This window comes from Orycteropus afer, unplaced genomic scaffold (assembly GCF_000298275.1).
Source record: "Orycteropus afer afer isolate SDZICR_OR568_19922 unplaced genomic scaffold, OryAfe1.0 scaffold00406, whole genome shotgun sequence".
NCBI lineage: Eukaryota > Metazoa > Chordata > Mammalia > Tubulidentata > Orycteropodidae > Orycteropus > Orycteropus afer.
In genome coordinates, this window is record NW_006921993.1 from 2,889,490 (window position 1) to 2,915,620 (window position 26,131).

The following is a 26,131-nucleotide window of genomic DNA, read 5'->3' on the forward strand; positions in this document are numbered from 1 at the left end:
ACATACATGTGCTATATTTTTTGCAAATACTGCCAAGCACATACTTCTGTTGACAGGTATTTTCATAATTGTGCACTCTGCTATTTTTTTTTTACATGTTAATGTTAAAAAAAATAGCATAGGACGCTTATGCAAATAGCTTATGGGATAGAGTCTATAGTCCAAAACATGCAGAATGTGTGTGCCATTTACAAATTTTAGTAAAATTTAAAATTTTACTAAATATTTATTAAAATTTGGAAATATTGGGAAGTGAAATTAAAATGAGGTGATTATTACAACATTGAACTGAGTGACAATTTTCCTTTTTCTTTAAATTCATTGGAGGTTTTGCAATACAACAAATTGGTTAATCAATGTTATATTATGTTGTAATGTAGCATACATTCTTATAGAGTTTTCTACATATATATGTATTTTCTTTTCTACTAAACTATTTTTCAAACCCCTATGATCAACTTATCATATTTGTATATTTACACATATTTATATATTTACAAATATTTGTATTGTATTCATGTTTTACTCAGATTTTAAACTATAGAAATAGCTAGTATATATTTTCATTCTACAGTAACTTCATTCCTTTATTAATAGAACTCATCATATGATATAAAATGAATGTCTTCTATATCACATCCAGCTAAAAATATATAAACATTTAAATTAAAACAATAATTACTGTATAAAAGGTAAAATATAAACTGTAGTTTATTATATATTATTCATGTATGTCATTGCGATTTAAACTATATTAAGTCCCTTCTGAACATCATGAAGGTTCTATGAAAGAGCTTCCAGTATCTTTGTATTTGAGCTATCTGAATGTAAGATTTATTTTTTTATTTCATGATATTTTTGCTGGCTTATTTCTCTGTGAAGGATTTCAAAGTCACAGTTGAGTTTTATACAGTAAGAGCAGCAAACTTTTCTTTGGCACAGTCATTAATATTTTGTTCATGAGCTATCACTAATATTTCCACATTGAAAATTAGAGAACTTATTAATGATTATATTATATATACTTTCAAAATAATTAATAATTTAAATTTTAAGCTTGTGTATTAAAAGAGATAAATGTATATGAATCTAAATCTATGTTACTCGTAAATCCCAGTGATTTTAGTATGATGAAGGGTTTATCCATTCATTCATCTATGCAAATAGTCACCTCTATCTTGTGTGCCATTAAAGGGAAAAATTATGTAGAGTGCAGCGTAAGTGATAGATATTTTCATTTAAAATGTAGTCATTACAGGATAGTTCTGTAGCAGCAGCAGACTTGCAGTCCTGGTTATATTTTGTTGTGATTTCTACTAAGTTAATTAGATTTACTGGTCTACCTTACTTGTTAAGAGGGGAACAATGGTATGCTAACTAGAAGGTAAGACACTGTGGGTTCTTTTTTTTTTCTCAACAATTTATATTCAGAAACATGAATTATTATGGGCCAAAACTGATATTATTGTTTTGTGTGCTCAAAGAAGGTATACTTTCAAAACATATTTTTCAGTTTTAGTCATCTTTTTTTTATGAACTTTTGCTCAAATGTTATAAAATTTCTTCTGTAATTAATTTATTAGAGGAACATAATTTCATAGTAGGAATTTTTTTAAGGCAACTAATAAAATCTATGAATTTTTGTGTGGGAAAATAAGCTAGCCTGAGTCATTTAATTGCAAAGAAGGCATAACTAGATCACTTAAAGAATATCTCAGACACAGTAAAATGTACCTTTCAGGGACATGAATTTCATGGAACAGCTTAAAAGCATCTTAAATATCCTTAATTTTACTATCACCTTGTCAACTTCCTCTGAAATGTATAAGTTAACTTCATAATGTCAATGAAATTTAAATAAAATTATTGGAATTTGATAATAGTCTAGAACTGTACATAAATTTTCTTCTTTCTAGATGATTTCATATAGTGTCATGATTTTTTATGTTATGACATTCTAATGAAATAATATTACCTTTGAATATAATTTTGAAGTAAGATTCCAGTTGAAAAATAACCTCATGAATTTTAAAATACTTGAATAGGTAGATATGGTCATATTTTCATATATGCCTTTCACAAAATGGATGAATCTACCAACATATTCATCATGTGAACCCTGTAAAATAAAATGAATAAGAAATTTAAAGTTCTTCTTCTTATTATTATTATTTTCTGATAACCTGCACATAGAGTTGAGGTTGGTGTACCTGAGGAGAGGATTTGATAGTGTGTATAACTGATTTAAAAAAAAAAAAAAAAGTGAGGCAAAGAAAAGATATTGTTTTAAAACATGAATTTTGAATATTAGAATAACTTTTAGACAAAAATTAGGTTATTAGTCATTGTCATTCAAAGTTTGAATATAAGACAAAGCATGGTAAACAGGCAACAGAACCATGAAATAACAACAACAACAACAAATTCTCTGGAATACCATAATGGATTGCTCAGAATGTATGGAAAGAAATATTCATTTCTACCAATAAATGAATATATTTAATCTAGAATTTGAACTAATGTATAAATATATTAAAACACCATCATTCTTCTGTCAGTTTGTCATACTGTGATGGCTTGCATTCTGCTGTGAGGCTGGCTGCTATGCCACAAGTATTTCAAATACTGCCAGTAACCTTTGGTGGACAGGCTTCAGTAGAGTTTCTGGAGTAAGACAGATTGGAAAGAAAGATGGGGCCATCACTTCTTAAAAAAAAAAAAAAAAAAAATGGCCAGTGAAAACCTTACAAATAACAATGAAACACTGTCTGATACAGTACTAGAAAATTGTATGAATAGCTGTGAAACATTTTTTAATATAGTGACAGAAGAGGAGTCTCTCAGGTTGGAAAACAATCAAAATACGACTGGAAAAGAGCTCCACTCCACAAAACAGAGACAACCTTAATGGTGTGGATGGAGTGAAACTTTCAGGAGCCTCATCTGCTGGTGGAGTATGACTCAAAATAAGAAGAAACTGCTTCAACATTCATTATTATTCAGAATGTAGAATGTATGAATCTAGGAAAATTGGAATATGTCAAAATTGAAATGGAATGCATAAAGATCAATAACTGAGGCATTAATGAGCTTCAAATCTGCAGCAAAATCTGCACTTTAAAGTGTTAAGAAGCAAAGATGTCATGTTGAAGATTGAGATGCACCTGACCTATGCCATGCCATGGTATTTTCAATTGCCTCATATGCATGTGTAAGCTAGACAATGAATGAAAATCAATTAAGAAGAATTGATGTGTATGGGTTGGTGTTGGTGAAGAATGCTGAAAATACCATGGACTGTCAGAAGAATGAACAAATCTTTCCTGCCACAAGTGCAGCCACAATGCACCTTGGAAGTGAGAAAGGCCAGACTTCTTCTCAACTACATTGGTCAAGTTTTCAAAAGATACCATTGCCTGGAAAAGGTTATCATGTTTGGTATATTATAGGGTCAGTGAAAAAGGGGGAAGACTTTTAACAAGATGAATTAACATGGTGACTACAATGAAGGGCTCAAGCACAACAATGATTGGGAGGATGGCACAGGACCAGAAGTGTTTTGTTCTGTTTTACATAAGGTTGCTCTAAATCAACAGAACCTAACAACAACAATAAGGCTATGAGCCAAGACTTTTTTTTTTTTCTTTTCTTTTCTTTTTTAATATATGTAACTGCCTTGGAAACCCAAGTAGGGGTCACTATGAGTTGGGTCTGACTCGACCTCACATAACAAAAACAACATATAACTTTCACAATTTCTGTTAAAAGCAAAACCAGCCATACAGAAGAATATAGTACAGAGGAAATACATGAGGCTTGTAATATCAAAAATATCAATTATCTGGCCCTTTATTTAAAGTTGCAGGCTTTTATACAGATAATTGTCAATTGTATTTAAGTTTTTTAGTTTTCTGATTCTGTCTTCAATTTATTGATTTCTTAGTTATATTGTTGTTAGGTGCCACCAAGAGAATTCCTACTCATAGACATCCCAGGTACAACAGAATGAAAAAAAAACACTAGTCCTGTGCTATCCTCACAATTATTGCTATGTTTGAATTCACTGTTTCAGCCAATACATCAATCCATCTTATTGTGGGTCTTTGTCTTTTTCATTGCCCCTCTATTTTACAAAGCATGATGTCCTTCCTGATTATATATCCAAAGTATGTGAGAGAAGTCTAGCCACCCTTTTCTAAAGAGCATTCTGGCTAAAGTTCCTAGACAGATTTGTTTGTTCTTCTGGAATTCCGTGGTGTAGTCAATGTTCTTCACCAACACAATTTGTGGTATCGAATCAATCTTCTTCACTCTTCCTATTTGTTCTAGTTTTCCCATGCATATGAAAACAACAAAACAAAACTCACTGCCATTGAGTTGATTTGACTCATAACTACCCTCTTTGTTTTTCTGAGGTGGTTACTCTACAGAAGCAGATTGCCCAATCTTCCTTCTGAGGAGTGGGTGGTGGGTTTGAACTGCCAGCCTTCTGAGCAATCAAGTGCTTTAGGCACTTCAGCACCAGAATGCCCAAGCATATGAGACTATTGAAAACAATATAGCTTCAGTAAGGTGCAACTTAGTCTTCAAAGTGACATCTTTGCTTTTTAACACTTTTAAGATAACTTTTGTAGCATATTTGCCCAGTACACTCCATCCTTTGATTTCCTGATCATTACTTCTAAAATTCAATAAGAATTTTTATTCCTAAACATTAGTATTTCATTTTTGTACATATTTACCCTTTTGAATAGTAAAATTCATATTTAGTTGTTCTCAAAGAAATGGAATAGGAATTTAACATTTAAATTCATATTCCTGAATGCATTTAGTTTTAAGTATTCTAAGTTTGAAATAGACCAAACATGCAGCCAAAAGGTACTGATAACTATTGGTGATCAGAATGCCTAGCTGTGAACAAAGAAGAATCAAAGGTAGTTGGAAAATATAGCTTTGGTGATAGAAATGACACTGGGTATCGAAAAAAATCTTTCAAGACCAAAAATTTATCCATAGTAAATACCTTTTTTTAACACAACATAAATAGCAACATCGACACCCACTGTACACATGGACCTTGCCAGATGGAAGACACAGAAATCAGATCAATTACATCTGAGGAAAGAAGCCATGGAACAGCTCAATGCCATCAGTCAAAATAAGGCCAGGAGCCAACAGTGGGACAGATCATCCACTGCTCATATAAAACTCAAGTTGAAGCTTAAGAAAATTAAAATAAGTCCATGAGAGACAAAACACTACCTGAATTATGTTGTTGTTGTTGTTAGGAGCCGTCGAGTCGTTTCTGACTTTGAGACCATGTGAAGAACAGCTTTGCTGCATTAAACACCAATGATGAGTTGTGGAATGACACCAAAAACACCATACATGAAGAAACAAAATGGTCATTAAAAAGGCAGGAAAGGAAGAAAAGATCAAAGTGGATGCCAGAAGAGGCTCTTAAACTTGCTTTTGAACATAGTGTACCTACAGCAAATGGAAGAAATGCTGAAATAAAATAACTGAACCGAAGATTTCAACAGGCAGCTCAAGAAGACAAAGTCAGATATAATAAAATGTGCAGAGACCTGGAGTTAGGAAACCAAAATCCAATGACATACTCAGCATTTCTCAAGCTGAAACAATTGAAGAAAAAAAAAAAAAAAAATCAAGCCTTCAGTTGCAATATTCAAATGTTCTATGGGTAAAACATTGAAAAATGAAGGAAGCACCAAAAATAGATGGGGAGAATACACAGAGACACTGTACAAAAAATAATTGGTCAGTGTCCAACCATTTAAGGAGGGAGCATATTATCAAGAACCAATGGTGTCAAAGAAACAAGGCCAAACTACACTGAGAGAACTGGCGAGACAACAAGGTTCCAGGAATCCATCGAATAGCCATTGAGATGTTTTAACAAGCAGATGTTCCACTGGAGGTGCTTACTCATTTATGCCAAGTAATTTGGAAGAAACCTACCTGGTAAATTGACTGGAAGGGATTGATATTTGTACCCATGCCAAAGAAAGGTGACCCAACAAAATATGAGATTCATTGAAAAATGTCATTAATGTCATGTGCAAGTAAAACCTTGCTGAAGATAATTCAAAAACTGTTGTAACACTATATTGACAGGGGACTTCCAGAAATGCAAGCTGGATTCAGAAGGGGATATAGAATAAAAGATATAATTGCCTACATCACATGGATCAGTTTTAAATGTAAATGCTTTTGTTGTGCTTCTATTATACTTATTTGTCTCAAAATACTTTTATAATTTACTTTTGGATTTCTTTTCAGTTAGAAAGCATTTTTGATCCTGATCTAGCAGATTTTTATATAATTAAATTACATTCCCATCAGTACAATCAATCTTTGTGTGTGATAGATATTTTCTTTATGATGTGTAGTCATTAAAAATTATTCCAATACCTTTGAAAAGTGTGAATATTGATTTCATGGAATGGGAAAGGATCTACACATTTATCTATGAATCATCTCATTAAATTATGAGCCAGAAAGGACTTATTGGTAACAGGTTGGTTGGTTGACTAATTATTTAAATCATTTGAATATTCACTAAGTTTTTTCCTTAGATTTATCTCTTCCATAAAAAGTGAATGCTATGGGAGCAGTGATATTTCTGGACTTCCATGGGGGAGATGTAGGTTTGACTTTAGTTAGGATACTTCATGCATAGTTACCATCACTTAGTGGAGGCTTACATGTGGCTATTTGGCAGGTTTCTGTGGAATTTCCATATTAAGATGGATTAGGAAGAAATGTCTGGCAATCCTAATTATGATCAGCCTATGAATAGCCTGTGAAACAAAAAGTCTGAACCACAAATGATCATGGGGTAGTCACTGGGCTAGGAAAAGTTTCCTTCAGTTGGAGCAGCTGACAAAAATGTCCTAGAAAATACCTTAAAACTCAAATATTCATAACTAGGTTTCAACATCTAAATTTATTGTATCCTCTCTGTGATTAAGGATAACAAACTTTATTTCATGTCTCTTTGAGAAATATTTGCATCTAAATATTTGTATACAGCATTATTTTGGTTACCTAATGCCACTCTGACAGAAATATACCACAAAGGGGATGGCTTTAACAAACAGGAGTTAATTCTCTTACTGTTTGGAGGCTTTAAGTTTGAATTCAAAGTGCCAGGCTCTAGGGGCTGGGTGAAAGCCCCTCAGCCTTGGGCTCCAGCTCTGCCTCCTGTTCCTGGCCCACCGAAGGTGGAGGAGTTTCTTCACTCAGACAGCTGCTGGCTTCAAAGGCTGACAAACCCAAGGTTGACAAGTAAAAAGGCACTGCCTCAATGTTACCAAACAACATGACAGGCCACTAATTAAAGTACATTGGAAGTCCCAAGATTGGCAGAGCATGGTAGGCTACTGAACAAAGACTCAGCTACATGCAGGGTCTAAGTGTGCCATAAATTAGAAATCATTCTTATATACGGGAAGCAGACCACATGTCAAAGGCAGCTACTCAGTTGTTTGTGGTAGATCCTACCATGGAGTTGATTGTCAGTCTCATCTGGGGAATAACTATCACAAACTGCCCAGCCTCTCAACCAGACCCAGCCAAGATAATACACAACCTTAACTACCACAATCATCAATTCATTTTATTACTCTTAAATTATTATTAATGTCTCTAATGTATAAATATCAGTATCCTAGACATTAGTGAAGTGGTATTGGATTGGTATTGGCCATTTTGAATCTAAGAATCATATGATCTACTATGCCAGGAATAACAATTTGAAGAGGAATGGTGTTGTATTCATTCTCAAAAAGAACAATTTAAGATCTATCCTGAAGTATAAGGCTGTAAGTGATAGGATAATATCTATGCATCTACAAGGAAGATCAATAATGCTAGAAAAGTAATAGTCTAGTTTAATATAGAGTTTTAATAGTATGTAAAGTACAATGGTATAGTATATATAAGGTAGTAATAGTATAGTATAGTAATATGACCATAATTCACATTTATACACCACCATCAAAGACAAAGATGAAGAAACTGAAGATTAGTACCAATTTCTACAGTCTGAAATTAATCAAACAGGCAATCAAAATTCATTGAAAATTACTGGTGATTGGAATTCAAAATTTGGACACAAAGAAGAAGCATCAGTAGTTGGAAAATATGGCCTCAAGGATAGAAATGAAGCTGGAGATCACATTACAGAATTTTGCAAAACCAATACCTTGTTCATTGCAAATACTTTTTCTGCATCAACAAAAACTGTGACTACATACATAGACCTTGCCAGACAGAATACACAGGAATCAAATTGACTACAACTGTGGAAAGACATGATGGAAAAGCTCAATATCTTCAATCAGAAAAAAGCCCATGGTGGAATAGACCATAAATTGCTCATGTGCAGTATTAAGTTGAAGCTGAAAAAAGTCAAACAAGTCTGTAAGGGACAAAATACCAACTTGACTACATCCCACATGATTTAGAGACCAACTGAAGAGCAGATTTGACTCATGGAACAATGATAAAAAAAAAAAAAAAAAAGACAAATTGCGAGATGTCATTGAGAACATCATACATGAAGAAAAGAAAATGTCATTCAAAAGACTTGAAAGAAAAGACCAAAATAGACGTCAGAAAAGGTTCTGATTCTTGCTCTTGAATGGAGAGTAAATAAAGCAAATAAAAAAAAAATAATAATGGCCTATGCTTTTGTGGTTGCCAGGTCATTATTTTTTCATTATCAAATTGACTTTAAGACAAAAACCACCACACAAGACAAGGAAGGATATTATATAATGATTAAAAGATCAATTGAACAAGAAGACATAACCATAATAAATATCTATGGACCCAACAAAAGAGCTCCAAAATATATAAATCAGACTACAAAAGAGTTGAAAAGGCAAATAGAGGATGTCACAGTCATAATGGGAAACTTTAATTCACCACTTTCAATGAAAGATAAAACTTTGGAAAGAAACTCAAGAAAGATGCAGAAGAGCTAAACAGTGCTATCCAGCAGCTTGACCTTATAGACATCTACAGAACACCTCACCCCACAGCAGCACATATACATTCCTTTCCAGTGCACAGGGAATATTTTTCATGATAGACCATATGTTGGGACATAATGCAAGCCTTACTAAATTTGAAAACATTGAAATATTGCAAAACATCTTCTCAGATCACAATGCTATCAAATTAGAAATCAACAATTGGGAGATCAATGGAAATAAGAGCAAGCACATGGAAACTGAATGACACCCTGCTTTAGAAAGACTGGGCAAAAGAAGAAATATAAAAAAAATGAAATTAAAAATTCCTTGAATCAAATGAGAATGAAAACCCAACATACCAAAATCTTTGGGATACAGAAAAAGCCAGAGGCCAATTTATAGCAATAAATGCACACATCAAAAAGAATGAAGAGCCAAAATCAACATTTTAAACCAACATCTCCAACAATTAGAAAAAGAACAGCAAGAAAAGCCTACAGTCACCAGAAGGAAAGAAATAATAAAGATTTCAGAAGAAATCAATGAAACAGAAAATAGAAAAATATGAACAAGAAAACAGAAACAGAAAATAGAAAAAAATCAACAAGAATAGAAGTTGGTGTTTTGAAAAGATGAATAAAATTGACAAAGCACTGACAAATTTTACAAAGCAAAAAAAGGAGAGAATACAAATAACATGAATAACAAACAAAATGGACAATATCACAACAGAACCAACTGAAATAAAAAAGATATTGTTGTTGTTGCTGTTAGGTGCCCTCGAGTCAGACCTGACTCATAGCGACCCCTCCTTGGGTTTCAGAGGCAATATCACTATGGAAGTAGATTGCACCATCTTCCTTCCGAGGAGTGGCTGATGAGTTTGAACTGCCTTCTGGTTAGCAGTCAAGTGCCTTAGGCACTATGCTACCAAAGCTCCCCCCAAAAAAAGGATATTAGGATACTATAAAAACTACTCCAACAAATTTGAAAATGTGGAAGAAATGGTTAGATGTCTGGAAACACAGCACTTACCTAAACTAACACAGACTGATGTGGAGAAGTTGAACGGATCCATAAGAAAAGAAGAAATTGAACAAGTCATAAAAAAATTACCAACAACAAAAAAATCCTGGCCCAGACAGTTTCACCAGAGAATTCTACTAGACATTCAAAGAACTGACACCTATCCTACTCAAACTCTTCCAAAACATAGAAAAAGATGGAACCCTCCCTGATTCATTTTAAGAAGCAAGCATAATCCTGATACCAAAACCAGGCAAAAAACATCACTCAAAAGGAAAACTACAGATCAATATCCCCCTCATGAATATAGATGCAAAAATCTTCAACAAAATCTTGGCCAATTGACTCCAAGAACATATCAAGAAAATAATTCATTATGAGTAAGTGGGGTTCATATCAGGTATGCAAGGATGGTTCAACATTAGAAAAAAAAAAATCAGTGTCATCCACCACATAAATAAAACAAAGAAAAAGAACCACACAATCATATCAATCAATACAGAAAAAGCATTTGATAAAAATCCAACACCCATTCCTGATCAAAACTTTCAGCAAAATAAGAATAGAAGGGACTTTCCTCAACATAATAAAGGACATTTATGCAAAACCAACAACCTACATAATTCTCAGTGGAGATAGATTGAAACCATTCCCCTTGAGAACAGGAACCAGATAAGGATGCCCACTATCACCACTTCTATTCAACATCGTACTGGAAGTCCTAGTCAGGGTAATAAGGCAAGAAAGGGAAATCAAAGGCATCCAAATTGATAAGGAAGAAGTCAAACTATCCCAATTTGCTGATGATATGATCCTATACCTAGAAAACTCAAGAGACTCCGTCAAAAATCTACTGGAACTAATTGAAAGATTTAACATCATGGCAGGATACAAGGTCAACATCCAAAAATCATTTGGATTCCTCTACACCAGCAAAGAGATTGCTGGAAAAGAAATAAGGAAATTAATGCTATTTACAATAGCTACTAAAAAAAATAAAATACTTGGGAATAAATCTGACCAGGGATGCAAAAGACCTGTACAAAGAAAACTATGAAAGACTACTTCAAGAAACCATAAGAGATCTACATAAATGGAAGATCATACCATGCTCGTGGATAAGAAGATTAAACATTTTGGAAATGTCAATTCTACCCAAAGCAATGTATACATTCAATACAATCCCATTCCAGATCCCTTCAACATTCTTTAAGGATATGGGAAAACTAATCACTAACTTTATAAGGAAAGGAAAGAGACCTTGGAAAAGCAAAGCACTATTGAAGAAGAAAAACAAAGTACGTCTTACCCTGGCAGATCTCAAAACCTACAATACAGCCACAGTAGTCAAAACTTCCTGGTATTGGTATAATGACAGACACATGGGTCAATGGAATAGAATTGAGAATACAGAAATATATCCATTGCCCTATGATCAGCTGATCTTTGAGAAAGGGCTGGAATCCATTAAATGGTGAAGAGAATGATTGTGTAATAAATGGTGCTGGCAAAACTGGATATCCATTTGAAGAAAAAATGAAACAAGGAGAATGCTATGCTGAGTGAAATTAATCAATCACAGAAGGACAAATATTGTATTAGTCCATTATTGTGAAAAGTGAAGGAGAGGTTTATATATGGAAGGATGTTTTCTTTGTTGGTTGGTGGGAGTGGAGGGGAGGGAACAAAAAAATAAATTAGTAGTGACCTAAAAGAGCTTAATAGATTTCAAAGAGAAACTCAGGAAGACAAAGTAAAATATTATAAAATGTGCAAAACCTAGAGTTACATAATCAAAAGGGAAAAATACTCACATAATTTATCACATTGAAAGGACTGAAGAAGAAATTTGAGCCTCAACTTGCAATATTGAAAGTTTACACTGAACAACCAAGGAAGTATCAAAAAAAGATAGAAGTAATATACAGCCAGTGTAACATAAAGGATCAGCTGAAGTTAAACCATTTCATGAGGCAGCACATTATAAAGAACTGATGATATTGAAGGAAGAAATTCAAGCTGCACTGAAGGAATTGGCAAAAAACAAAGCTCCAAGAACTAATGGAGTACCTACTGATATATTTCCACAAATAGAAATGCTGGAAGCACTCATTCATTTATGCCAAGAAATTTTAGGACATCTACCTGGCCATCCAATTGGAAGAGATCCATATGTGTGCCCCTTCCTAAGAAACATGATTCAACAGAATGCAGAATATATATATCAATATCACATGCAAGTAAGATTATGTTGAAAATAATTCAAAATGGTTGAAACAATACATCAATAGCAAACTGTCAGAAATTCAAGCTGGATTCAGAATAGTACATGGAATGAGGGATATAACTGCTGATGAATCAGATATAAATGCAGACGAATCTTGGCTGAAAACAAAGAACTGCAGAAAAATGTTTACCTGTGTTTTCTTTACTGCACAGACATTGACTGTGTGGACCATCTAAAAAGAAAAAAAAAAAAAAGGATAATTCTAAAGAATATGAATTCCAGAACACTTAATATGTTGATAAGGAGCCTGTACATAGACCAAGAGGCAGATGTTCAAATAGAACAAGGAGATTTTCTATGGTTTAATATGAGTAAAGTTGTGCATCAGGGCTACAGTATTTCCCTATACTTATTCAGTCGATATGCTAAGCAAATAATCTGAGGAGCTGGATTGTAGGAAGACTCATTAACAAACTGTGCTATGCAGATACGACAATCTTGCTTAGGGGAGGGGTAGTGCAGCCAGAGTCACTCTTGGCATACTTCCATCTCTTCCCCAGAGGAAGCATCAGAAGAGAAGATTACATGAAGCACTTACTGATTAAGTTCAAAGGCAATATTTCAACATAATGAAAACAAAAGTTCTCACAACTGGACTAAAAAGTAAAATCATGATGAATGGAGAAAAAATTGAAGTTGTCAGGGATTTCATTTTATTGAATCCACAGTAAACATCTATGGAAATAGGAGTTAAGAAATCAAATGACATTTTTCTTTGGATAAATCTGCTTCAAAAAAACATAATTTAAAGTGTTGAAGAGCAAAGAAGTCACTTTGAAGACTAAGTGTGCCTGACCTAACCATAGACTTTTTAAAAGCCTTGTATGCACCTAAAAGCTGGACAAGGAATAAAATAGACCTCAGAAGAATTGATATATTTGAATATGTTGTTGTTGTTGTTATGTGCCGTCAAGTCATCTCTGACTCATAGTGACCTTATGTACAACAGAACAAAACACTACCTGGTCCTGTGCCAACCTCATTGTCCCTACAATATCTGAGCCCATCGTTGCAGCCACCATGTCTATCCATTCAATTGAGGGTCTTCCCCTCTTTCATTGTCCCTCCACTTCAGCAAGCTTTACATTCTTCTCCAGAGAATAGTCCCTTCAGACAACATGAGTACAGTAGGTGAGATGAAGTCTGGACATTCTCACTTTCAAGGAGCATTCCACCTGCACTTCGTCCAGGACAGATTTGTTAGTGCTTTTAGCAGTCCATGGTACTTTCAGCATTTTTTGCCCACACCACAACTCAAAAGCATCAACTCTTCTTTGATCTTCTTTATTCATTGTCCAGCTCTCACATGCATAAGTGCCGATCAAAAATACCACAGCTTGTGTTAAGGGCATCCTAGTCTTCAAGGAGATATTGTTGCTCATCAGTACTTGAAAGAGGTCTTTTGCAACTGATTTACCCAATGCATATGTCTTTTGATATCTTGACTGCTGCTTCCATTGGTGTTGATTGTAGAACCAAGTAATATGAAGTCTTTGACAGCATCGATCTTTTCACATCTGTTGTGATGCTTCTTATTTGTCCAGTTGTGAGGATTTTTGTTTTCTTTATATTGAGGTGTAATCCATACTGTGGACTGTAGTGTTTAATTTTCATCAGTAAGTGCTCCAAGTCATCCTTACTTTCTGCAAGCAAAGTTGTATTGTCTGCATATCTCAGGTTGTTAATGATTCTTCCTCCAATCCTGATGCCATGCTCTTCTTCATATAGTCCAGCTTTTTGGGTTATTTGCTCAGCATACATGTTGAATAAGTATGGTGGAAGGATACAAGTATCCATGGATACATCCATGCAGTGCAGTATTCCCTTGTTCTATTTGATCAGCAGCCTCCTGGTCTATATACAGGTTCCTCATGGGTACAATGAAGTGTTCTTGAATTCCCATTCTTCTCAAATTTATCCATAATTTGTTATGATCCACATAATCAAATGTCTTTGCATAGTCAATAAAACACAAGTAAACATCTTTCTGTATTCTTTACTTTTAGCCAAGATCCATCTGACATCAGCTATGATATTCCTCATTCCATATCCCCTTCTGAATCCAGCTTGCATTTCTGGATGTTCTCTGTCAATTTAGTGCTGTAGCAGTTTTTGAATTATCTTCATTAAGATTTTACTTGGGTGTGGTATCAATGATATTGTTTGATAATTTCCACATTCTTTATTCTGTGCCATCACCTTTCTTTGGAATGGGTACAAATATGGATCTCTTCCAGTCAGTTGGCCAGGTAGCTGTCTTCCAAATGTCTTGGCATAACTGAGTGAGTTCCTCCAGTGGGGCATCTGTTTGTTGAGACATCTCAATGGATGTTTCATCAATTCCCAAAACCTTGTTTTTCACCAATTCCTTCAGTGGAGCTTTGACTTCTCCCTTCAATACTATTGGTTCTTGATCACATGCCACTTCCTGAAATGGATGATCATCTACCAAACAATACTTCTTGTTTGGCAAGGTACTGTGTATTCTATCCATCTCCTTTTGATGTTTCCTGCATCATTCAACATATTGCCCATGGAATCTTTCAGTATTGCAATTTGAGGCTTAATTTTTTTTTCCTCAGTTCTTTCAGTGTGAGAAATGTCAAGTGTATTCTTCCCTCTGGTTTTCTGTCATTAGTGTTCAATGCACCAAATCTATTCTTTAGATGGTCTCTGAATTTAAGAGGGATATGTTCAAGATCATATTTTGGCTCTTGTGGACTTGTTTTAATTGTCTTCAACTTCAACTTGAACTTACATATGAACAGTTGATGGTCTATTCCACAATCAATTCCTGGCTTAGTTTTGGCTGAAGATATTGTGTTCTCCATCACCTCTTATCACAGATATAGTCAATCTGATTCCTTTGTACTCCATCTGGTAAAGTCCACATGTATAGCTATCATTTGTGTTCTTTAAAAAGTATTTGAAATTAATAAGTTGTTGACCTTTCAAAATTCTATCATGCCATCTCCAGTGTCATTTCTATCACCAAAAGCCTTATTTCTATCACCAAGACCATATTTTCCAATTGTCAGTGATTCTTCTTTGTTTTCAACTTTTGTATTCCAATCACCAGTGATAATTAACACATTTTGATTGCATGTTTGATCAATTTCAGACTACAGAAGTGGGTAAAAATATTCAATTTCCTCATCTTTGGCTTTGGAGATTGGTGCATAAATTTGAATAATAGTAATATTAACTGGTCTTCTTCATAGGTGTATGGATATCATCCTGTCACTGAAAGCACTGTATTTCAGGATATATCTTGAAACATTCTTTGAGATGATTAATGCCATGCCATTCCTCTTCAATTGGTCATTTCCAACATAGTAGATTATATGGCTGTCTGATTCCAAATGACCAAAACCAGTCCATTTTTGAATTTTGGGTTTTTGAAATTTGAATTATAGTGTTGGTGAAAAATATTGAATGTAACATGAATTGACAGAAGAATGAACAAATCTGTCTTGGAGGTAGAGCATTCAGAATGCTCCTTAGAAGAATGATGAGAGTTCACCTCTCATACTTTGGACTTATTATTATTAAGGATCAGCCCTCAGAAAAGGATATCTTGTTTGGCAAGGTAGGTGGTCAGTGTAAAAGAGTAAGGCATTAAAAAATATAGATTGGCACGGTGGTTGCAACAATGGATCCAAGCATAGCAACCATTATGAAGATGGAGACTTTATTGGTGTGATAATGAAAGTTGTGTGTCAACTTGGCTGGATGATGATTCCCAGTGGTTTAATCATTTTGATTTAGTCAGTCCCCATGATGAGATTTGATATGTAATCTCCTCCAAAATTTTATTTCCTGTAAGCAGGAATTGAAAGAGAATTTTCTCAGAGGGCTGGTCGGTTTCCAATATATATGGACATCCTGGCAAAGATCTCTGGCTTTTTGCTTGAGATCCTGCATCTGGCTCAAGATCATCTGGACTTGAGCCAGTGGCCCACCTTATTTATTGCCTTCTGATCTTGGAATTGTTATTTTTGCTGCCTTTGAGCCAACAATCTACCATTTTATCTTCCAATCTGGGATTCATCAACCTTTGAAGCCAGAGGCCTGCTCAATGACCTGCAGTTCTTTGTTCTGCTGTCCCTGCAGCTTTCAGAAGAAGTCTTCAGCTTCACTTCTGACCTATGGATTTGGAGTGTGACAGCGTCTACAACTTAGAACTTCATGATACATTTCTCTTTCTGTCTTTTCTCTCTCTCTCTCTCTCTATATATATATATACAAATATATACATATATGTCCTCTGTAGAGATCCCAGCAGTATTTCGTTCTGCTGTAAAGGAGGTTTCCATGAGTTGAAACCAACTTAACAACACCTAACAACAGCAACCAGTAAAGTAAAGTAAAGATAGATTAATAAATTCTGTACTCAAAATTATTCGTTTACCTAATGTTTTCTCTCATGGTTCTCTTTTGTTTGCCTTAACACATATCTTTAATATTTTATTTCAATGAAGGCTGTAGTATTTAATACATTGTGTCTAAAAATTAATTTATTACAATTCTTAAATTATAGGTTATCTGATTATAAAATTTTAGGCTTTCAACTCTTCTACTTTACCCATATAAAGATTTTCCTTTATTGTTTACATGATATATTTCTGCTGGTAAGAAATTCTGAGTTTTTGTTCTTTCTAAGTAATCTATATTTGCTTAATGCAAGTGTTCAATATTTTTTTCTTTAGCCTTAAGGTATTACATTTCTACAATGATATTTATAAAGGTTTTATTTTATTTAGACAATTACTTAGAGGCTACTTTCAATCTGAAGATGTATGTCTATCTTTACTTCCAGAAAATTCTCATCTATTAACTTAACCAATACTTGTTCTTTATTATCTTTTTCCCCATTCTATTTTTTCTCAAATTGCTGATGGATATAGTTGAAATCTCATAAATCTGTTCTATACTCTTTAAATATAAATATGTGTTCAACTTTTGAAAATATCTTTTCATTTTGGTGCTGCTTTTTAGCTCATCTAGAATTTATGTAGATTCCTAATTTGTATTGCATTATTCTTTTTTGTTCACAGCATTCTGATTCCTCCTTTTATTCCCATTTCCTGTTAATCTTTTTACTCCACCTCTTTTTTTCCTATGCATAATTAACTTTTTGGTGATATGTATTAATTTATCTGTTTCCAAAACCAATGCTGTCAAGTCAATCCCAATCATAGTGAACCCATAAGACTGAGTGGAAATGCCCTATAGAATTTCCAAGGCTGTAAATCTTTACAGAAGCAGAATGCTGTATCTTTCTCCCATAGAGCAGCTAGTAGACCTGAACTGCTGTCCTTTTGGTTTGAAGCCAAGCACTTTACCCACACCACCATCAGGTCTCCCTAATTTCTCTGTTTAAGGGAGGTTAAATTTTGTTTTAGGAACTTTATTTATTTGTTTATTCTGTTATTTTTGTATATTGTTCTATTTTTAACAGTTTTATTAGAATATAATGTTTGTACCACATGTTTCACCCATTCAAATTGTACAATTCAATGAATTTTACTATATTCAAAGATATGGGAAAGCATTGTCACAATCCAGTTATAGAACATTTTTGTTCTGACAAAAAGAAATCCTGTAATAAGCAGCCACTCCCTATTCCACTTCCCTTAACCCCCCAGCTCTAAGCAAATTATAAACTATATCATGCTTTCTCTATTTTATATTCTGTAGATCAGATACAGATCAAATCCCACCTGTATAACTTTTGTATTGGCTTTTTACAGTTAAGACCATACTATTAAGTTTCTACCATATTGCATCATGTATCTGTATTTTGTTCATTTTCGTTGCAGTGTTCAAATTAATGGAAATATTACACTTTATTTATTGATATATCATGATGCATATGTTTCAACTATTTGACTATTAACTATTTAAATTTTTTTTGAAATAAGCTGCTATGAACTTTCATATTCTTTCTTTATACACACTCTTATTCTCTAATAAAATATTTGAAAATTTCCCAAAATTTGAATTTCCTGCTGTATCTGCCTTTATTTCTTACATATCACTTTATTTTATAGAAAATGTTTCCATAATATTATCATTTTAACAATTTTTCAGTTACTTATTAATAATGCTCAAAACTTTTAGTGCTGCAGAGTTGTCAGTTAAAAAGTTGCACTGTTTATTTAGTGAATATTTTTAAAGAAGGGATATTTAGTAAAATTTAAAAAATATTATTTATATATCTTATAATTTTTTTTACAAAATATGTTAAGTATGCAAATATAAATGTCAATATATTATACTTGCTTTTTTAAAAATTTTACCAGTTTTACATAGATGGGTAAAAGTGATTGCATGTTAATTTTTAGAAATTAGTAAATAGGTAAAGCCTTTCTTTGCATATCTTAGCTAATTATCTGGTTAAAATGTGCCTCACTTTGATTGGACTATTTTTGAACTAAAGTAATTAACATATTCCAAAACTCAATGGGGCATTTTCTGTTGGTGATTTAAACAAAAACATTTCATGTATTGGTGATCTTTTTTTCCTCTTTTCTTTTTTTAATATATTTAGTGTTAGTGTGGAAAGCAGTAGCAAGAAGCTGTTGAAAAGACTCTAACAATAGTGGTGGTCATCTCTAAACTTCCTATTCTAGTTATGTATGGTGTTCCAAATGTAGGTTGTCTAAACATTGTTCTACTTCATTTAGAAAGAATGCACTCAACACAAATCAATTGAAATGTTTATATTCCTCTTTGTGAAGTTCAGTCCTTCTTTCAAACACATTTTATATTACATTTACCTTTTCTTCTTTGAATTTCTATTGCTCTTGTGGTAAGTATGATTTATGTGGGCATTTATTTATTAATTTCAAACTTTTATCTAAATATTATATAGATTTTTCTAGTTTCTTTAACAGAGGTTTATGTTCTCTAAATTTATTGATACTATTAACTCTTTCTAAAATACTGACTGCAGTAGTTATCAAAATTCATTAATAATTGCTATCACAATTGTTTCCAAATATAAGTTTTAATAATTCTTGATTTGATAGAGGGGGAATAAAAAATAAAAAAATAAAAAGCACCTCTTCATGTGATTTTTAAATGACTGTCACGGGAAACATATAAATACTAATTACAAAATAAGAAATCTACAGATTATTCAGAAAATTATAAACAAACAACCTTTCATATCCACTCATTTTCTTTCCTTCCTATCTTTATATCCCTGAGAAGTGTGAAACATCAATAGTATGGTATAGATTATTCCTCCTTTTTTTCTAAAAGGTTAAGTAAGTAAATATAAAGTAATTAAAAAGGCACAATATGTCCTTTTAAATATAGATGTATAATTATAAAACAATATGCTTTCATTTTTATTTAACAGCTGATTGAATTAACACTCCCCCCACCACCACACATACACACATATATATGGAAAAATACACAAAAAAACTCAATGGGAATATTGTATTTTAAATTCTTCAAATCTGATGAAAGAAGTATAGTGCTGTCTAGTCTTACAACTAAATGCTTTGAGACTGTGTTTTATCAAGTGAAGAGAAAATTTAAATTTCCTAAAATAACTTTATTTATAGTCTGAAAGATTCTTTGAAAGGAACGTGACAGGACTCTAAAATTGTGGCATGTAAAGGGTTGAAAGAATAAGGTATGTAGTCCACAATTTTCAGAAAAGAAGACTAAATAAGTCATAGAGAAAGAGAATAGAAAGGCCAAGGGATTTGAGTCCTTCATGAGTCTGAACACAATGTGGGGTGTCTGAATATTGTATAAATTTATTGGGATCCTATAGATCTGTCTAGGAGCTCTGCTGGAGTAGTGCCTAAGACATTTGACTGTTAAGCAGAAGGCTGACAGTTCAAACCCACTAGCCACTCCTCTGAAGGAAAATTGGCAATCTACTTCCATAGTGATACTGCATTGGAAACCCAAGGAGGGGTCATTATGAGTAGGATCTGACTCCATGGCAGTGATTTTTTTTTTTTTTTTTTTTGAGTTTATAGGTCTGTCTCAGACTGGGTTCTCTAGAGAAGCAAAGCCACATATATATGTAAAAAGAGAGAGAGAGGGAGAGAGATAGAGACAGAGACTCTAAGACAGAGAGACAGAGATAGAGAGACAGAGTGATTTATGTCAAGGATATAACTCATATAGTTGTAGAGTCTGGCAAGTCCAAAGTCTGTGGGTCAGATGGCTGGCTAAAGGCTTTTCTTGATTCATGTAGCTATAGGGGCTTACAGCCTAAGATCTTCAGGCAATACACCAAGTTGCTGGCTGTGGAGGCTGAGAATTCCAAAATCAGCAGGTAAAATGACAGGCTTCTGGCTCACAGGCTGGGAAGTCAATAATCTCAAGATTGGCGAGTAATATGGCCTCCCACTTGCTCAAGTCAAAAGAACTATAAGTAGTTGATTATGAGCCAGATGCAGGATCCAGATGGAGAAAAATCTACAGAGCTTTTCCAGAAGATTTATATATATTGGAAGCAGGTCACAAACCCTTGAGAAAACCTACTTTCAACTGATTACTGCTCATAGCAGATCTCATCATGGAGGTGATTACATTATATCAGATCTCATCATGGGGGATGACTATATGATAACTGCCAAACCACTGAGATTCATGGTCTAGCCTAGTTGATACACAACTGTAGCTATCACAATCTCTTATAAGATGAAAAAACCACACATGCAGAAGAACATTGACTAAAGATTTTAAATTTTTTTATTATGTCAAAATAATTTAGAAATTATTTCTATTTTTATTTTAGACAACCCATAAAGATTTCATAAGATTAGAAATTTAAAAAAAGACAGAAAATGGTGAATTTATATGAGCATATGCCCACATCTGAAATATCCATTTTTAAAAGTTGCTTGTTTATTTCAATTTCTAATCAAGTGCTCAACAATGTCACCCACTGAAATTGGGAGACCTTCTGGATTTCTACAACAACACAAATAAACAAACTGTGCACAATGGAATGTTCCTTCACTACTCTCTTAGATTCTTCTTAATAATTATACAATAAGGATTAAAATATTTTTAATCAGGAATCTACCTGTGTAATGATAAAATAAGCATTTTAAATGAAGATTCTATGACTAAATATCAAGATAAAATAATTTTATAATAAATGAAACTATTATATGTTTAACTTGGGCAGTTTTCTAGAAAATAAAAATTCTATGTAAAATTAACATGATTTCAATTGTATTAAATGAATCTTTAGTGGCTACATATATGTTTTCTCTGTGAAAATCTTATCTTCTATTTTTACTTACTTCTTCACTTACATGTCTGAAAGCTGAGACCTTGGTAGAAATGGCTTTTCTGAGCATGTGTTCATGCTTTGTAGTCTGGGCTTGTTGATATACAAGTAGTTGGTATCAGAGTAACTTAGAGATCCAGAGGTATATGTCCTCAGTGAACAACACAGATATGACACCATCTTCTCTAACTTATCCTTAGACTTATACAATGTCATATATACAATATTATATTGGCTATTAATAATTTCCAAAATTTAAAGGGAGACACCATGGATCTTATCTTTTGTCGAAAGAAATATTTAAATCTGATAGTAACAGAAAACCTTATGAATAGCAAAGAAACACATGATAGTAACACAAAAGATGGGAAATATTTCTGTGACTATTATTGGAAGACAAAATATAACACATTGCTTTACTTCACATTTTGGTATAAAGTCTCTTTGGAATTTTAAAATTACTAAAATGTAAATTAAGCATCAAGAAAAAACCGAAATAACAATCTGAAAAAAAAAAATAAGCTTACAGATGACATTGTGTAATAATTGACATAGTGGTGTTGCAGTATAATAAATTTTCATCAAAGTGTCCTGAAGCAAAAGAATTTTTTTTTTTTTTTATTGTGACCTCTCAGAAAATGAAAACAAGTAATGAGAAATTGGCTACAAGAACTATGGCCACAAACAGACCCAAATCTGATGAAGTACAATTAGTAAGTGTTTCTTACACAATTATAAAAAGTCCTAATTCATAGTGAGTAAATGTGTTTCACTGTTCCCTTTACAATCATTGGAGTGAGTACTTTTGAATAAAGCACTGGTATGCTATGACTGGTTAAAATTAAAAAAAAAAAAAAAAAACTATAATTATGTAAACTATGGTCTCTTAGGAGCTCTGGTAGCATAGTGCTTAAGGCACTTAACTGCTAACCAGAAGGCTGATGGTTCAACCCCACCAGCCATTCCTGGGAAGGAAGGTTGGGCAATGTACTTCCGTAGTGATACCACCTCAGAAACCCAAGGAGGAGTTGCTATGAGTTGGGTCCAACTTGACGGCACATAACAACAACAAAAACAATAGCCTCTCAGCACAGATATCTTGGGTCTATCATATGGTGGTTGCCCAGCATATGATACTTTATTATATGTGATATAAGTTATATTGGATAGATTTTACTCACTTCCTGGTGTATTTATTCACTTTTGATACACACGTCCACTCTTCGTAGTTTACCATCCATTGGACCAGTTAGAATACTGTGTTCTATGCCTGGAGCCTTTTATTTATGATTTGAAGGGTCTATAAATTTTGATATACAAGTTGGTCTTTGCTAATAGCCAGGTGTGATTTTATTATCCCTTCATTTATCCTTCCTTTTTTTTGTTGATTGCTGTAAGTGCTTTGATAATTACAAGATGATGTCTGGACATAGCTGGACTCTTAGATGGTGGCTATGCACTTCACATTCATGATCTTATTTTTCCTGATGCCATCTGATTATTTTCCAGGATTATTAGGTGAAAGTTACAGCCCCATCAATTTTATTGCAAAAGTGAGCAGAATCAATACACATTATTGGCTAAAGAGTTGGATGTTTGTTGAGGTGCTGGCATTATTTATCCCAGCAAATAAACACTTGAACAAAACATAAATTAAACCAATTAATATTATTATCAGTAAAAAACCTTGCAGGTGCAAGTGAGCCCAAGATCCTATTCTTTGAAGTAGCCATCCAAATAAATCTGGGTTTGGAAAGAAGGAATAGAATATAGTCAAACAGCCTGCTTTCCAATGTTTTGAATATATTGTTCTACAATTCCAGAGATATTTACTCAGGAACAGGGGTATGTATTGGCCAATACACTCCTAGATGCTGTGCCAATAAGAAGCCTAGATAATCCAATTGTGCAAGACCATCTTTGCCAAAGAAGTTAAAGACTTTTGTTGAGTTGACATTCATTCCATCCACTACATTATAGGCTATTTGGACCATTATGGCAGATATATTTCATAACAATTTTTCTAATTCTACTATACCATATAAAGGAATTAATGCTTTTAGAAATAACCAACCACACCCTGGTTGTTTTGCTATGGGATTTTCATATACCTCTCTTTTTGTTATTGAAACTAGCTTCATATAACTCATAATAATGACTAGCATATTTGGAATAAATATCAAGGGAGATACACATTGATCTTAAGGTGCATTGTCCTCACATTTTCTAACCATCTACATGTAGGACAACTGATGCATACAGTGTCCATAAGAAAAGGATTGTATAAATCACTGTAACTAGATCCCCCACATAAACACAAAAACCATAAGAAGTATAAATTACAGAATTGGCACAAGACTCAGAAATAGAAAAATTTACAAGTATTAGCCATATCTCAACTAATTGTTATTATATACTTGCAATTTTTCAAACATACGTTCTAACTTAGTACAATTTTTAGAATAAGGATTGTAATAAATAAAATTACTGTATTTGTCATGGGAACTCTGGTAGCATAGTTCCTAAGGCACTTGAATGCTAACCAGAAGGCTGGTGGTTCAAACCCATCAGCCACTCCTTGGAAAGAAGATTGGGCAATCTACTTCCATAGTGATAACACCTTGGAAACCCAAGGAGGGGTCGCTATGACTTGGGTCCAACTTGACGGCACATAATAACAACAACAACAACAACTTTTGTCATATATAGTATATAGTTCATCTAAAGTCCCTGAACAATTTTAGATACCAATGATTAAGATAACTAGGTGAATCAGGGTAATGTTTAATAAAACATGATCCTAATTCTCTTTCTTGTACATAGAAAACTTGGGGGTTAGCTGATTTTGCTTCTCTTTAATTTATATCTATGTGTCATATAGGGGAGATAGGCACCACCCCAGAGCCAAGAAAGGGAGGGGAATACCAGGGATGACAAAAGCCATAGGATCCAGGTAATGGGAGGATAGAGAGGTTTTGAACTGCTAAAGGATATGAACTTTTCTTTCCGTTTGTCATAGTGTGCTGGCTTGAGTGTTGTTGTGAAGCTTGGGGATGTGCCACTGGTGTTTCAAGCCCCAAGAGGGTTCCACATGGTACACAGGCTTCAACACACCTTACAAACTGAGACAGACTCAGAGGAAGGAAGAAGCTATACACTTCTCGAAGAATTGGCCAGGGAAAATCTTATGAATAGCAGAGAAACACTATCTGATACCTTACTGGACAACTTTATGAATATCCTGGAAACATTGTCTGCTACAGTGAAGGAAGAGCAGCTCTTTAGGTTGGATGGCATGCAAAATACAACTGGGAAAGAGATGTCTCATCAGAGTAGAACCAACATTAATCATATGGATAAAGTAAAGCTTTTGGAACCTCCAGTTGCTGACATGGCATGACGCAAATTGATGAGAATCAGTTGCATGCATACATTAATAACTGGAGCATAGAATGTACAAAGTATGAATCTAGGAAAATCGGAAGTTGTCAAAAGTGAAATGGAATGCATAAGATTGATATCCTAGGCATTAGTGAACTGACATGGACCAATTTTGGCCATTTTGAATCAGACAACCTTATGATCTACTATGCTTGGAATGACAATTTGAAAAGGAATGCCATGGAATTCACCATTGTAAAGGATATTTCAAGATCTGTCCTGAAGTACAATGCTATCAGTGATAGGATAATATCCAAACATCTACAAGGAAGACCAGTTAATATGACTATTATTCAAATTTATGCACTCATCACCAAAGCCAAACATGAGGAAATTGCAGATTTTTTATATTTCTGCAGTCTGAAATTGACTGAACATATAATCACGATGTGTAAATTATCACTGGTGACTGGAATGCTAAAACTGGAAACAAAGAAGAATGACCGGTAGTTGGAAAATTTGACTTTCAGAACAGAAATAACACTGGAGATCGCATGATAGAATTTTCCAAGACCAGTTACTTATTCATTGAAAATACCTTTTTTCAACAATGAAAATGGTTATTGTACACATGGACTTTGACAGATTGAGGACACAGAAATCAGATTGACTACATCTGTGGCAAGAGGCCATAGAGAATCTCAATATCTTCAGCCAAAACAAAGCCATGAGCTGATTGTGGAACAAACCATCAACTGCTCATATGCAAGTTCAACTTGAAGTTGAACAAAATTAAAACAAGTCTATGAGAGCCAAAATAAGATCTTGAACATATCACTCTTGAATTCATAGACCATCTAAAGAATAGATTTGACGCATTGAAAACCAATGACCGAAAACCAGAAGGATTGTGAGATGACATCAAGAACATCATCCATGAAGAAACCAAGAGGTCAGTAAAAAGATGAGAAAATAAAAGACCAAAACAGACATCAGAAGAGACTCTGAAACTTGCCCCTGAGAGAAGAGTAGCTAAAGTAAATGGAAGAAATGACAAGATAAAGGAGCTGAATAGAAGATTTGAAAGAGCAGCTCAAGCATACAAAGCTGATTACTCTAATGGAATGTGCAAAGGCCTGGAGTTAGAAAACCAAAAAG